The 14447-nt window shown below is 50.1% G+C and overlaps 1 protein-coding gene across 1 annotated transcript in view; it reads left to right on the forward strand.

Moving 5' to 3' along the window:
• Positions 1–1721: 1721 nt before the first annotated feature.
• Positions 1722–14447, forward strand: part of ANXA11 (annexin A11) — a 41887-nt gene continuing 29161 nt past the window's right edge. Inside the window, exon 1 of the mRNA XM_004273032.4 lies at positions 1722–1952. The gene's annotated coding sequence lies outside the window, so the exon portion shown is untranslated. The remainder of the gene's footprint in view (positions 1953–14447) is intronic.

Consider the following 14447-nt stretch of genomic DNA (forward strand, 5'->3'; position numbering starts at 1 on the left):
CACCTGGTAACAGAAGCCCCCCGGAACGCCGCCAGTTCGGTCGGGGGCTTCACACTGGCGCCTGCTCCTGTGCCGCCGCAGGCGTCCCCACCCGAGTAACAACAACCCTGGGAGAGACGCCTTGTGCCTCTGACCCTCCGCGCTTCTTCAGCTCCGGGGCGCGTTTCCTCCGAGCAGCTCCCGAGCCTTTGGCCTGAGTTTCATCCTCCCCCGCCCAGTCATCTCCAAAAAATGCAGTCCAGTCCCGAGAAAGAGCCGCGCCTTGGGGGAGGTAGGGGTGTTGGAGAGGCTGCGGAAGATGACTGGATCCCCAGGGTTCGTAGCTGGGCTGCGGCCAAGGCTGCCGCAGGGCACGGCTTGCGTCCAGCCCCCGCACGCCGGCCTCCTCTGCAGCCCACCGCACCCGGCCCAGTCCCGCTCCTTGCACTATTAAAACGCAAGCTGGACCAGCAGTTTTTTTTTTTTTTTTAAACAGCCTCAAACGGGCAACAATCTAAAAGTCCTTTCGTAAAGAGCTAAGTAATTAAGAATGGTGACGCACAAGACCGCTAGTATTATGCAGTGTTTAGGAAGAACCAAGTTGATCCAGGTGCGCTTGCATGCAAAGACCCTCCAAGATCTAGTGAGTAAAAAAGCGCGTTGCAGAAAAATACAGCAACACCGTTTTGTAGACAGTACATCTACGTAATGTATGAAAGAAAGGCAAGCCTAAAAGTGGGCTGGGGGAATGAAGAGTGAATCTGTTTTTAAAAAATATTTATTTAATATATAATATCAATATAAATAAATATATTCATATATTGCGTAGGTGTCCTTTTTTCAAAAAAATAAACTTTATTTTTTAGAATAGTTTTAGATTTACAAAAAAGTTCAAATAGAGTTCTCATAAACTCCAGTTTCTGCTTACTATCTTTTATTAGCATGGTGTTTTACTACAACGAATGAGCCAATATTGATGCGTTATTATTAATTAAACTCCATACTTTATTCAGATGTCCTTAGTTTTTAGCTAATGCCCTTTTTCCAGGATCCCATCCAGGATACCAGGTTACATTTAGTTTTCGCATCTCCTCAGGCTTCTCTTGGCTGTGACAGTGTGTGTCTCAGACTTTCCTTGGTTTTGATGCCCTTGACAATTTTGAGGAGTACTGGTCAAGTTTTCCGTAAAATATCCCTGAACTGGGATTTGTCTCATGTTTTTCTCACGATTAAACTGTGATTATGTATACTTGTGAGGAAGACCACAATCGGTACATACTATCACTGTTGATTTAACATTCTTGATGTTGACCTTGATCATCTGGCTAAGGTAGGTGGTCGCGGTTTCTGCACTACAAAGCTACTCTCCCACCCCCATCTCCATTTCCATACTGTTATGTCACCTTTTTAACGTAGAGAGGGTCACCTTTTTAATGTACACAGTCACTAAGTAAGGTACACTGGGCTGGAGGGGGCTTGGGTAAATCCCCTCCCCACGAGTGCGGCGCAGGGCAGGACCGGTCGCGGGAGGCGGTGGGGAGAACTGGCTCCTCGCCTACCTCCAGGCGCCTGCTGTATCCTCCTCCCGCGACAGAAGGCCCTTTAGCTTCCTTCCCCTGCTCGGGGAGGATGCTCGCAGCCTGCGGGCCCAGGACAGCCCTAACCTGGGGGCGGGGCCGAGCGCAGACCACGCCCCTAGGGCCCGCCCCGCCCTGGCGCACGCGGCTCCGCCCCGGGGCGCGTTGTGGCGGCGGGAGAAGGGAGTTTTCCGCCCAACGGCTCCTCCTCCAGACCCTCCCTGACTGCTGAGCAGCTCGCGGGTCCCGAGTGCCCAGCGAGCCCCGAGAGCGGGAGTGGGACATAACTCGAGGCTGGTCCGAGGTGCCGCGCCTGGGACGCCCGCAGAGAGAGCCGCTGCTGCCCGCGTCCCCGTTCGCCCCTCGCGGTCCCCCACCCCGGTGGCCAGTGGCTAGGTGAGTGAGGGTTCCCCGGCCTGCTGGGGGCAAGGGACGGGGCGGTGGCAGGGTTACGCGGCCCCCGCCGGAAGGCCCCGGACTGTTCCTCGCCCCCTCCCGGTCCGGCCCTGCGGCTTCCTGGTTACATGGCGTGTAACCGTAAGGGGGCAGGTGTCGGGCTGGTCCCGGACGGGCTGAGTCAGCCTGGCTGCCCAGCTCGGTCAACGGCGGGGAGCCCTCCCTGTGGGGTGGGGGGTGCACAGGCGGGGCCCACAGTGGCCAGGGCCACGTGATTGTGCTGCTCCGCCGGAGTCTGGGGCTCAGGGCCTGGGCCGGATTGGGACCGGGTGAACCTGCGACAAGAAGGCGACTGGCTGGTGTGGGGATGGCCGGTGGCCACGGCCCCTCTGACCCCGTTGAGTTCTCGGGAGTGTGTGTACCCTTCTGGGAAGGGCTTATGTTGAGGAGAGCTAGCAGAGGAGGCTGCCTTCAGGAACTTTCCTCCGGAACTGGAAAGACGGAAATTCCTGGGAGCTGCTAGTTGGAGTTGATTTGCAAGGCACTCTGTTTGAGAGAATGCGGGATCTATCCCAGGTGCTGTGTTCACCTGTGTGTTTACCTTCGCCGCCTTTCCTCCATTTCAACCTTGAGCTACAGTTTCAGGGAGGGATTCTTGACTTTTACCTCCCGCTGGACTCTACCCAGTCCCCTGAAGATTTAAAAAGGTAGAAACGCATCTGTTGGCCTAAAGGAGAGCTGTGCAGTTCATCGGCTTGAGACTTTGGGGAGAAGCTAAGCTAGACAGTTCTAGCCCAAGCTGGGAACAGTTTGCCTGGCACATTTCTGTCCCTGCCCCTCTAATCAGTGACCTTTCTTCGGAGATTGGGTGTTTTAGGACAGACCTGGGGGATCTGTGGTAGCCCGCCGCTCTGCCTTCCCTCCCTGCCGTCACTTTGCTCCCTGCTGCTTTGACCTGGGCATGGAGTGGTCCTGTGAGGGGTGAGCCTCTGCCCTGCCCCACGGCAGGGACAAAAGTTTACAGGGCAGTGCCAGGCTGAGTCCAGGAGCTGGACAGGTAGGGCGTGCTATCTTGCTCCCCCCCCACCCCGGACTGGCTCTCATTATACTCCTCCATTCCTTCCTTGTTTCAGTCAGTTGTTGGGGATTCCAGGAGGATTAACAGGGCCCCTTCCCTCAAGGCACTCTTCATGCTACTGGGTGTTCCCTGCCAGGAGAGGCCAGGTGAGGTGCCAGGGCTATTTGTTGCCCTGGCGTGGGGTGCTCACTACCTTGGGCTCCTGCATCCCTCCCGAATCTCACCTCTTACTGGTCTCTATGCCTTCATTTCCTCATCTTTAAAGTGGGGGTAGTAATAATACCTACCTCACAGGGTTATGGTGAGGATTAAATGAGTTAATATACTTAATAACCATACAGCTCAGGCACTGATCTGAACAGGTGGTGACTGGTGCACCATACCCCTGTGTCGCAGGATAGACGTAAAGCTTACAGCAGGGCCTGGCACATGAGTAATCATCTGGAAGAGTCAACAGTAATAATAACAATAGCTATCACTCCCTTCGTGCCCTGAAGGGCCGAGTTGAATTACTCTCCTTCTGACCTGTTCCTCTGTCATAGCTCATGTGTTCTGCCCTCCTTCTCCCAGTTCTGCGTGTTATTCACCACCCTCCTGGGAGCCATCCAGGTGCCTGGAGCAGGAAGGGACAAGACATGCTGTGAGCCCATGCAGCCCTCCTCCACTCCTTTGGCATCACTTCTCAAAACTCGCCTTGGAGTAATAATTATATGGCCACAAGTCTTCTCTCTGCCCCGTCCTCTGTGTCTGGAGGGTGGGGGGTATTTCTCACTCGTCTCTTGGTCTCAGAGCATCCAGAAGGGACCTTGCCGAATGTCGGTACTCAGTAGATATTAGCTAAGTGAAAGAGGCAGGCCAGGGAAGTAAGGTTTCCCTGTTCTTAAAATGTTTGACTTTGGAAGCTGAATTTGGATAGGCCAAAAAAACCCAACAACTTGGGAGAGTGAGATGGAAGTGAGTCCAGACTGAGAGGTGGGCCTAGGAACTGGCTGAGAGGCCAAGTGGGAGTCGCCTTGGACTCCTTTATGTCTCCAGGGCAAGGATGGTAGTCAGGGCTCATCCTGGATTGCTGCACCTAAGATCCATTAGTGATGCCTTGGCCACGTGATTTTGGGAGGATGGGTAGTTTGAGGTGGTAGGAGTGAGAATTGAGCCAGAATAGGTGAGTGTGGGTTTTTCTTGGGAATTCACTTGGGCGGGGAGGGGAAACCCTGTGTGGGCAGGAGGTGAAGGTAGAAATGAAATCTGTGCCGAGTGCTGGATGTTCAGAGGACCCAGGGTCTTTGTGGAGCTCCCCTTCCTTCCTGCTCCTTCCTCTTCTCAGCTGCCGTCTTTTCCCTCCCGCTAAGCCTGAAGTAAGTCCCTGATACTTGCCCCATGGGGACCACTGGAGGAAGATTCTGTGTATAGGTGTATTTTACAATCACAGCCAAGCAAACAGACTCAGGTTTCTCTGAGTTTTTCTCCTCAGCACCCTGTGAGCCCATTGCCTGCAGAACATCAGGAATCTGAGGGCTACCTAAATAGAAAAGCTCTTAGGGGAAATGAAGACACCAAAGTTTCCTTGTTGGGAATTTGCATTTTTAAAAGGAGTTGTGAAATCCATGGCGCTTTCTAATAACCCTGAAACCATACCATATTAAGCCTGCTGACCCTGAGCCCGGGTACCCCATGAAATAAAGGTCTGATTTCACGTGGTGGTTTGTATTTGGGAGAATCCTGACAGTGCAGCATGTACAGTGACTTGAACCACAGCTGGCTTTGCTCCTGATGTGAGAAAGTAACAGGTGAGGCCAATGGAGGGGTGAGGAGACAGAGTTCTCATCCGTGCTTGGTATCCTGGGACAAGCCACATAGCCACACAGAGTCCCAGAGTTCTGGGTGGTAAAATGCCTACCTCACATGGTTGTTTGCACAATCTGGTGAGGTGATGTCTGCAAAAGGGGTTTGAGATCAGTTAGGGGGTGGTAATGGCAGTGTTGATATTCGTTGTGTGCCTGCGAGGAATCTTGAAGCTGGGGGTGGAGTGTGCAGATGGCAGGTAGCTGACTCCTGGTTCTGTGATCTCTGAGTGTCTAGTCTTCCAGGGGCTTGTGCTCCTGAAGGTCCCACTGCCTTAGCAGACAAAAAGGGGGAGGAATCACTCCTGAAATTGAGAGGGAAGTCAGGAGCCCCCAGCCTCTTACACCTGTAGCTGGGGAGAGACTGGCTTAGAGGACAGCGTGAGGGACAAGGAGAAACTCAGAGGCTGATAACAGGGAGCCAGAGGGAGTATATGGCAGATTAAGCCTGGGGAGTGGCATCCCTGGGGGAAAAGGGTGTGTATGTGGGGGGCTGGTGATAGCAGACATCAGCTCGCTGTGTCCACCTAAAAGGTCACGGCTATTTTAGGAAGCGGGTGACAAGGGATATTTCTATTGAACTCAGTGAGTATCCACTGTTTGCCTAGCCCTGTGCTGGGAGCACAAAAGCAGAGGCCACCCCTACCCGCCCTAGGTTGTCCCCTGCCTGTTCTGTAGTACAGATGTAAAATAATTTATTCAACCTTTCCCCCATTGCTGGGTATGGAGACTGTTGACTGTTTTTATAGTTTGAAATGGTGTTGGAGTAAACAATCTATAAAATCCTGTTTGGAATGTCACTGAATGTTTTATTTATAAGGAAGAGTTCACATTTTTATGATATTAAGTTTTCCAAATCAGGGACAGATTACAGGCCTTGTGATGTAGAATGTCTTCATTAGATATTAAGAATAGGATTCTAATTGGATATGCTGGAGATAGATATATATATATATCTCATAAAATATATGTCATATAATTTGGAAATATTTGTAAATATTTTTTTTTATTCCTACCTTTTTTTTCTGTTTGTTGGTCATTCATTTCAACCTTTATTGTTACTCATTTCTTTTTACTTCTGGCTTATTTTGTTGCTCTACTTCTATTTTATTTATTTATTTATTTTTATTATTTTTTTGTGTGGTACGCGGGCCTCTCACTGTGTGACCTCTCCCGCTGCGGAGCACAGGCTCCGGACGCGCAGGCTCAGCGGCCGTGGCTCACGGGCCCAGCCACTCCGCGGCATGTGGGATCCTCCCGGACGGGGGCACGAACCTGCGTGCCCCGCATCGGCAGGCAGACCCCCAACCACTGCGCCACCAGGGAAGCCCTGTTGCTCTACTTTTAACCTCTAAATTGGTTCATTTATTTTTAGTGTTTTATTTTAATTAAAAAAGTATATAAAGCTCAGCGTTTTCCTCTGAGTACAACTCTAGCCAATGGGCCTTTGTATGAAATGCTCACCTTTCTATTGCTTTCTAGTACTCTGTAGATCAGTTTTGATCCAAGAATTTTTTAGAAGGCAACGTCCTGAATTTTTGAGTAAGTTTTGTGGGGGGTATGGTCATATTTTAATGTTGACTGCTAGTTTTATTGAGTGAATGTGCTCAGCAAAATCTCTTGTTGGACTGTATTAAGATTTTCTTTGTGGCCAGCTACACAATCAATGTGAAAAGGTTTCATGGACGTGTACTCTCTGTGGGATACAGACTTCAGATATATCTGTGATCTTGAGGTTGCCCTCTGCATCCCTGCTTATTGAATCTTGTTTTTGAGTCAAGCTCAACTTATATTTGTCTTGGATTTATGAATTTGGCATGCATGTTTGGTGTATACAGGTTTATCAAGCTTACCTTTGTGGATTGTACCTTTTGTTTTTTGCTTATTCAATGCTTTTGGCCTTTGGCCTTAAATTCTGTATTAACTCTTTTAGGAGCATATATCGCCAAGAATCTGGGAGAATCCCTTCTTCTTTACAGTCCTAAAATTAGTAACTAAGTGCATTTTATAGGACAGTAAGTGAAAGCCTCAGAAATTTGGAGGCAGGCGTCAGTCAGGGAGGGGGTAAGCCGCATCCTTTAGTTTCCACTCACACTCATGCAGAGCAGGTAGTAATCAGACTGCCCCCGCTTGCTTCTGAGTCAGGATTACTGTGAGCTCCCCCTCCTTGCCTGTCCCAGTGGCCCCCATGATAGCCAGGTTTTAGGAGGGATGGATAAAAGGAGATCTGTCTGCGACGCCCAGGGATGGGCCTGAGTACCACTCCTCTGCCTTTGTGTTTGGTTCCCCCCCATCCCTTAGGTCCAAGGAGGTGGACGGCTGTGACTCGCAATTACATTTCCTTCCTCATCTGAAGCGGCAAGGCGTACTTTCTCTTTTCCCCAAGGGATATGACAAAACAGTACACAAAAATGTCCCAGGGCCAAATGTCAGGTATAAAGACTTGGGCCACAAGTTTTACACTCGTTTCTATGCTTGTGTTTTAAGTCACATAAACTATTTCAAGGGACTAGAATGGCCTAAGCCCTGTTGTACCATGGATTCCTAGGGGGTAGTTTTCCAAGTCTTGTGTTTCCAGATGGCTGAGAAATGGTTGGAAAAAACCCTCAGTTTGCAGAGGCAGGATTATTGGAAAGTCCTCAACATGTTTTTAATATTAATATTTCCACTTCTGGTTTGTCTTTGTGTTTACCTAGTATGTCTTTGCCTTAATTTTTAACTTTTCTTTCTCGTTTAAAAAAGAAAGTGTTTCTCTTGTAATTAGCACGTGACTGGGGTTCGGGGACATGGCAGAAGGCAGTGATAATAGCAACAAACCGAATTTGGTCATTTCTGTCTTTGGTAGAGAATTCAGACTGTTTGCATACCAGATAGTCTTGATTTTATTTCTTGTGTCTTGTTTTCTGTTTATTATTTACTATACTTGGATGTTGTTTCTTTCCTGATTTCTGCTGTCTGGGTTAAGTTTCTCATCATTCCTCTTCCTTCCTCTTCCCCACCCACTTGCATTAGGATTCAGGTTTGGCCATGATTTAAGAGAGGAGTTTCTCGATCTCCAGAAATTGGAGTCCAGAGTTAATAAGTGTCTGTTCCATGAGGTTGTCCAGGCACGAGGCTCCTTATGAAAATTTGCTCCCAGCATTCTTCAGGGCTTTGGTTTACAACCTTGAGCATGTTTAAGAATAACTGGCAAGGTTTGTTAAAACACGGATTCCTGGGCCCCACCCCTAAAGGTTCTGATTTAGGGGGTCTGTGGTGAGGCCCGAGAAATTTCCTTTATGACAGGCACCCAGGTTGTGCTGATTCGACCAGTCTGGGGACCACACTTGGGCAGTGTTGCTCTGGGTGCTTCCCTTACCTGCAAGGCCCAGGACAGCTGACTCCCTGACAGGGCCCTGCCTTGCTGCCAGGGAGGCCTGGAAACATAGTCCTTGTTTGGGGCTGCCATGTGCCAGGCTGCAGGTAGTGTTCTGTCATGGAAGCAAGAGGGGGCAGATGGCTGAGGGGGGTGACGACTGAAGTTTCTGGAACACCACCCACTGGTGTCCTCAGTCTGAAACTACTCCTGTGCTTGTCGGTTTTGCCACTGGCTAAGCCAGCCTTCCTCGGGTTAGGAAGTAGGAATGGTATCTTGTGACAGGGGCAAGCCAGCAGGCAGTGCAGGGGGCGGCAGCCTCCGATCCTGAGGGCAAGTTGCTGCTGCTACTTTTCTCATGCTCTGAGGGTCTCGCTGCTTCCAGGCCATTCCCAATAGTCAGGTCTGGCAGCCATTCGTTCTGCCACTTGGGGTCACCTCCTGATCTTAGAGGGCCCTCGGGATGCGGGGGCGGGTGTCCCTCCAAGACCCAGCTTTGGGATGGAGAGAGTCTAACTGTGCTTCCTTCTCCCGACTTACCTTCATCAACTCCAGGTGTGACACATCATTGTCTGTTTCCGGGAGAGCTTGGGGACAGAGGCCATTTGAACCCTGAACTGAGTTGGGCTGTTGGTCAGCGCAGCTCCTGATACCCTGGAGAGATCAAAATAAGAGGCTGCCAGCCCCTGCTCTCTGCTCTTGTTAACTCATGGGGGTGAACCTGGAGAGAAGCAGTGTCCCAGAGGCTTCCCTGGGCAGAGGGTGCTTTCTCTGTGGCTTGATGATGTGGGGCGTTATTAGGAGGCAGCAGAGTCATTTTCTCATTCTGTCTTTCCCAGGGTAGCCTTTGCATTTCCAAGTCCATTCTCCAGCCCTGGAAGGTGGAATGGCGCCCAGAAGCGTGAGTGGCAGGGAGCCAGCCTGGGCCGCGATGCATCGGCCGGGAGGTTGAGAAACATGACTTGAGTCTTTGTCCTGTCCCAGCCGATCCTGAGAGCCCAGGCAGGCCTTGCTCTCTAGGCCTTGGCTCTCACCTCAGTAAAACAAGCTGGTTGAGTCAAAGAAACTCCTGAAGGCCCCTTCCAGCCCTGATATTGTAGGATTCCTGTGTAATCCAAATGCCAGCGCACTGGGAATTGGCTTTATTATTTTTATTTTTTTAAATAATTTTTATGTACTCAGCCATAAAAAGAAACGAAATTGAGCTATTTGTGATGAGGTGGATAGACCTAGAGTCTGTCATACAGAGTGAAGTAAGTCAGAAAGAAAAAAACAAATACCGTATGCTAACACATATATATGGAATTTAAGAAAAAAATGCCATGAAGAACCTAGGGGTAAAGCAGGAATAAAGACGCAGACCTCTTAGAGAACGGACTTGAGGTTATGGGGAGGGGGAAGGGTGAGCTGTGACAGGGCGAGAGAGAGTCATGGGCATATACACACTAACAAAGGCAGTAAGGTAGATAGCTAGTGGGAAGCAGCCGCATGGCACAGGGATATTGGCTCGGTGCTTTGTGACAGCCTGGAGGGGTGGGATAGGGAGGGTGGGAGGGAGGGAGACGCAACAGGGAAGACATATGGGAACATATGTTTATGTATGACTGATTCACTTTGTTATAAAGCAGAAACTAACACACCATTGTAAAGCAATTATACCCCAATAAAGATGTTAAAAAAAATAATAATAATAATTTTTATGTATTTTATTTATTTATTTATTATTTTTGGCTGCATTGGATCTTCGTTTTTGCGCGCGGGCTTTATCTAGTTGCGGCGAGCGGGGGCTACTCCTCGTTGCGGTGCGCGGGCTTCCCACTGCGGTGGCTTCTCTTGTTGCAGAGCACGGGCTCTAGGTGCGCACAGGCTTCAGTAGTTGTGGCATGCGGGCTCAGTAGTTGTGGCTTGCGGGATCTAGAGCTCAGGCTCAGTAGTTGCGGCGCACGGGCTTCGTTGCTCTGCGGCATGTGGGATCTTCCCGGACCAGGGCTCAAACCCGTGTCCCCTACATTGGCAGGCGGATTCTTAACCACTGCATCACCAGGGAAGGCCTGGCTTTATTTCTAAGAGGTGTCTTTCTGAGCCTGCTTGCTCAAGTTCAACCCCTTGGTCAGGCCTGGACACTGGTCCGTGGCCACTCTCCAGCCTGCTTTGCCCGGAGCTTCTCCAGGCTGGGCCTCCCCAGGTGCCAGCCCTCGGAGGGCAGTGTCTGAGGCACTGTCTGGCTAATGATTGACGTGGGCTCCAGCTATTCCTAATTCATGGGTGTGAGTGAGGAGTTGAATGTTTAACAGCACTTTCTATGGGCTTTTTGTTCAGTGCCTGGGAAAGGACGGTCAGGGTTGGTGGAATGCGGCCCTGGGGCTCACTGGCTTGCTCCTGGGGCCTGATGGCATCTGTGACCCACACCTCAGAGGTGAGGCAGTGCCCCAGCAGAGTCGGGGATGTTCATACGCCCTCTCACATAACTTGAGGTTCTACCTTGTCGTGGGAGGGAGAGAGGGAATGTCTTAGATCAGTCCTTTCTGCCCCCAGAATTCCTGGAGCCTCTGTACCAGAAGCTCTGACTGAAGAGGTCATTGGGACAGGTGCCACCAGGGTGTGAAAGAGATGAATCAGGGTACACTGGTGTCCTGTTGGTGTGTGTGAGGGACCTTGCTGTGCCCTGCCCCATACTGGCCAGTGGAGGAGGAGAGAAGAGGCCTGTCTTATAGCCCGGGCACTGACTTTCTCACTGGGAGGCCTAGAAAAAGTAATTCTGGCTCGGGCACTAGTCTGGTGTGTGATCCTTGCTTGTCAAGAATTATCCCTGAGCCTTAGTTCCCTTGAGGTGATAATACCTCTCTTGCAGGATCATTTCAAAGGTTAATGAGGTGATATATAATGAGGTAATATATGTATTAATACCTGTCATAGGTACTGGAAAAGGGGGAGTATTATTAGAGCACTAAGAAGACATAGAAAACATTTTAGGCCAAGTGCTGGTAAGTTCCAGAAAGGGAGATCATTGTTGTGGGTGGAGAGATCAGGGTGGGCTTCCTGAAAGAAGTGGGGCTCCATCTGGCCAAAAGGAAAGCCAGAATTGACTTAGGCTTAAGGAAGGCACAAAGGAGATAGGAGGACAGACCAGGTAGAGGGACTGTTTGAGCAGAAGTTCTGAAGATGGAAAGTGCTGAGGTATTGGCTTGACTGAGCTACAGACATGCATTTCCTGCATTCTTTCCATCACACAGAGACCTCCAGGGACCTTCCATTTTCTTGCCATGGCACAGCCCAGGGCGGGTTGGCAGGCTTTAGCATCCCACCTGCACAGTGATCAGCCCCACCTGAGATCTGAAAGAGCATCTTCTCCTCCAGGGTGATCTGCAGATTCTGATGGGGATTTCTTTTCAGCTTCCAGCTGAATAAGACTGGCTGGGGACTTGGTCACCATTAGAAGAGCAGCCCTTGATAAGTGTTATTTGAAGGAGAGATTTCCTGAGGCTTCCAGGAGCTGGAGTATATACTCTGTCAGGTTTTCTAGGTTTGAAGGGACTAGGCCTTTCCAAAGGCTTTGAACAGGCCCCAGGACTGTAGAGGCCCAGGGACTCCCTGCTGCCTTTAGGTCTTTAGTCTTGTGCGCCACCCCTCTCCCCACCTCTTACCTGGCAGGGCCCTGGATGAACATCTGTTCCTTTCATTACAAATATCGGTACCTGCAGGGACTGCCCTGGTAGGGACAGTGGGCAGCCGAAACAGGCATCCTGGATGAAGGGGCAGCTGCTGCAGCCCTAGCTGTGTGCCACCACATGGGAATGTAGGACCCTTGTTGCCAGGTTTCCTGTTTTTCCATTTAAAACAAAATTTAAGTGGGAGAGTCTCTTTTGTGGCCTCACCTCTCCCCTCCCCACAACAAAATAAATGTTTGTGAACTACAAAACCTCCAGGGAGCCCCAGGTCCTGGGCAGCACAAATTGACAACCACGGATCCCTTGCAGGCTCACTCATTTAACAGATGAGGGAGAGATGCCCAGGGGAGCCTTGGGTTCGCCAAGGCCCATCCATCAGAGAGAAGCCGCTTTCCTAGACACCACGCCTCCCACCTCTCCTCCCTCCTCCTCTCTGCTCTCAGAGCCCTTTCCTCATTCTCAGCCTTAGTCTCCATTCTGCCTGGGAGTGGCTCTTAAACATTTTGTGGGTATTTTCCTGTGATTGCTCTTTTGTGTTTATCTCCCCAGCTAGAGGGAAAGCCTGGTGCAGGTCAGAACTTTTGTTTTTTCCTCCTGTGCTCCAGGAAGTCTAGTCCAGCACTGGGTGCCTCTCTGAGCCCAGAGGTGGAACTAGTGTTAAGCTAATGAAACTTAACCTTCAGGTTGAAGCCCCCCCCCCAGTCACTTGCGTGTGGCCTTTGCAAGGCTGTGGGAGAGGCCCTGCAAGTGAATTCACAAAGTCATATAGTTTTGTAGAATTTGCAAGAAAGTGTTCTGCATCCAGGGTCTTAAAAGGGCCCCTAAAATTATATAGGCTTCAGGCTCAACAAAACCTGAACCTCCCTCTAAAGATGCTGTGAAAACTTAGCCATTGGCTTGGGTCCTGCCTTTTGGACAGTGGGCCCTTGGCTTGGGAGCAGGAAGTGGGTGGGTCCTGAGCCAGCCCTGGGAGGACCTTGCTGTGTCACCTTTGCTTGTCACTTCCACTCTCTGGTTGTCAGTTTCTCCACTTGTGAAATAGGAGCCGGGGTGGGGTGGGCGGGAATGAACTGAGTCATCTCTAGGGCAGAATGATCTCTGGTGTCCCAGTTGCTTGGTTTTGGCTGGCTGGGTGTGATTTTCTTTTTTTTATTGGGGTATAATTGCTTTACAATGGTGTGTTAGTTTCTGCTTTACAACAAAGTGAATCAGCCATACATATACACATGTTCCCATATCTCCTCCCTCTTGCGTCTCCCTCCCTCCCACCCTCCCCATCCCACCCCTCCAGGCGGTCACAAAGCACCGAGCTGATATCCCTGTGCTATGTGGCTGCTTCCCACCAGCTATCTACCTTACGTTTGGTAGTGTATATATGTCCATGCCTCTATCTTGCTCTGTCACAGCTCACCCTTCCCCCTCCCCATATCCTCAAGTCCATGCTCTAGTAGGTCTGTGTCTTATTCCTGTCTTACCCCTAGGTTCTTCATGACATTTTTTTTCCTTAAATTCCATATATATGTGTTAGCATACGGTATTTGTTTTTCTCCTTCTGACTTACTTCACTCTGTATGACAGACTCTAGGTCTATCCACCTCATTACAAATAGCTGGGTGTGATTTGATTGCCCCACCAACCCGAACATCACACTGCCCACCTTTCCCCTCCCAAGAGCATTTGCATTGCTGGCTGGGTGTGCCTGGCCAGCCATAGGGAACCCACTCACAAGCCCTGGGTCTCACCATGGTGACTTTGTTGATTGATAATAATACAAGCAAGCAAAGCTTTACTGAGTGAGCTCTTATTCCCAGACATGTAGGAGACGTGAGCACCTGGTCCCTCCCTTCTCGGTGGAATGGTTTCTTCTGTGGTCTTGGTTTATTGCTTCTCTTGCTGACTGAGGTAGACTTGTACACTGATCTCTTATACAAAGAGAGGCTTTTCAAAGAGGACACCATGGAAAGATCTGGAGGGAAGGAGAGAAGCGGTGGTCACTGTATGTACTTGCTTTCTATTGCTGCTGTAGCAATTTATCCATATTTAGTGGCTTAAAACCACACAGCTTTTTTTTTTTTAATACTATTTTAACCATTTTTCGGTCTGCTGTTTGGTGGCATTAAGTACATTCATATTATTGTGTAACCGTCACCACCATCCATCTCCAGAACTTTTCATCTTCCCAAACTGAAACTCTGTCTCCATTAAACACTAACCCCCCGACTCCACTCTCCCCTCCCCCCAGCCCTCGGCACCACCATTCTACTTTCTGTTTCTGAATCGGACTACTCCAGGTGCCTCATAGAAGTGGACTCATAGAGTATTTATCTTTTTTTTTTTTTTTTTTTGCGGTACGTGAGCCTCTCACTGTTGTGGTCTCTCCCGTTGTGGAGCACAGGCTCCAGACGCGCAGGCTCAGCGGCCATGGCTCACGGGCCCAGCCGCTCTGCGGCATGTGGGATCTTCCCAGATCGGGGCACGAACCTGTGTCCCCTGCATCAGCAGGCGGACTCCCAACCACTGCGCCACCAGGGAAGCCCCGTATTTATCTTTTGA

Source organism: Orcinus orca, chromosome 14, assembly GCF_937001465.1.
Source record: "Orcinus orca chromosome 14, mOrcOrc1.1, whole genome shotgun sequence".
Taxonomy (NCBI): domain Eukaryota; kingdom Metazoa; phylum Chordata; class Mammalia; order Artiodactyla; family Delphinidae; genus Orcinus; species Orcinus orca.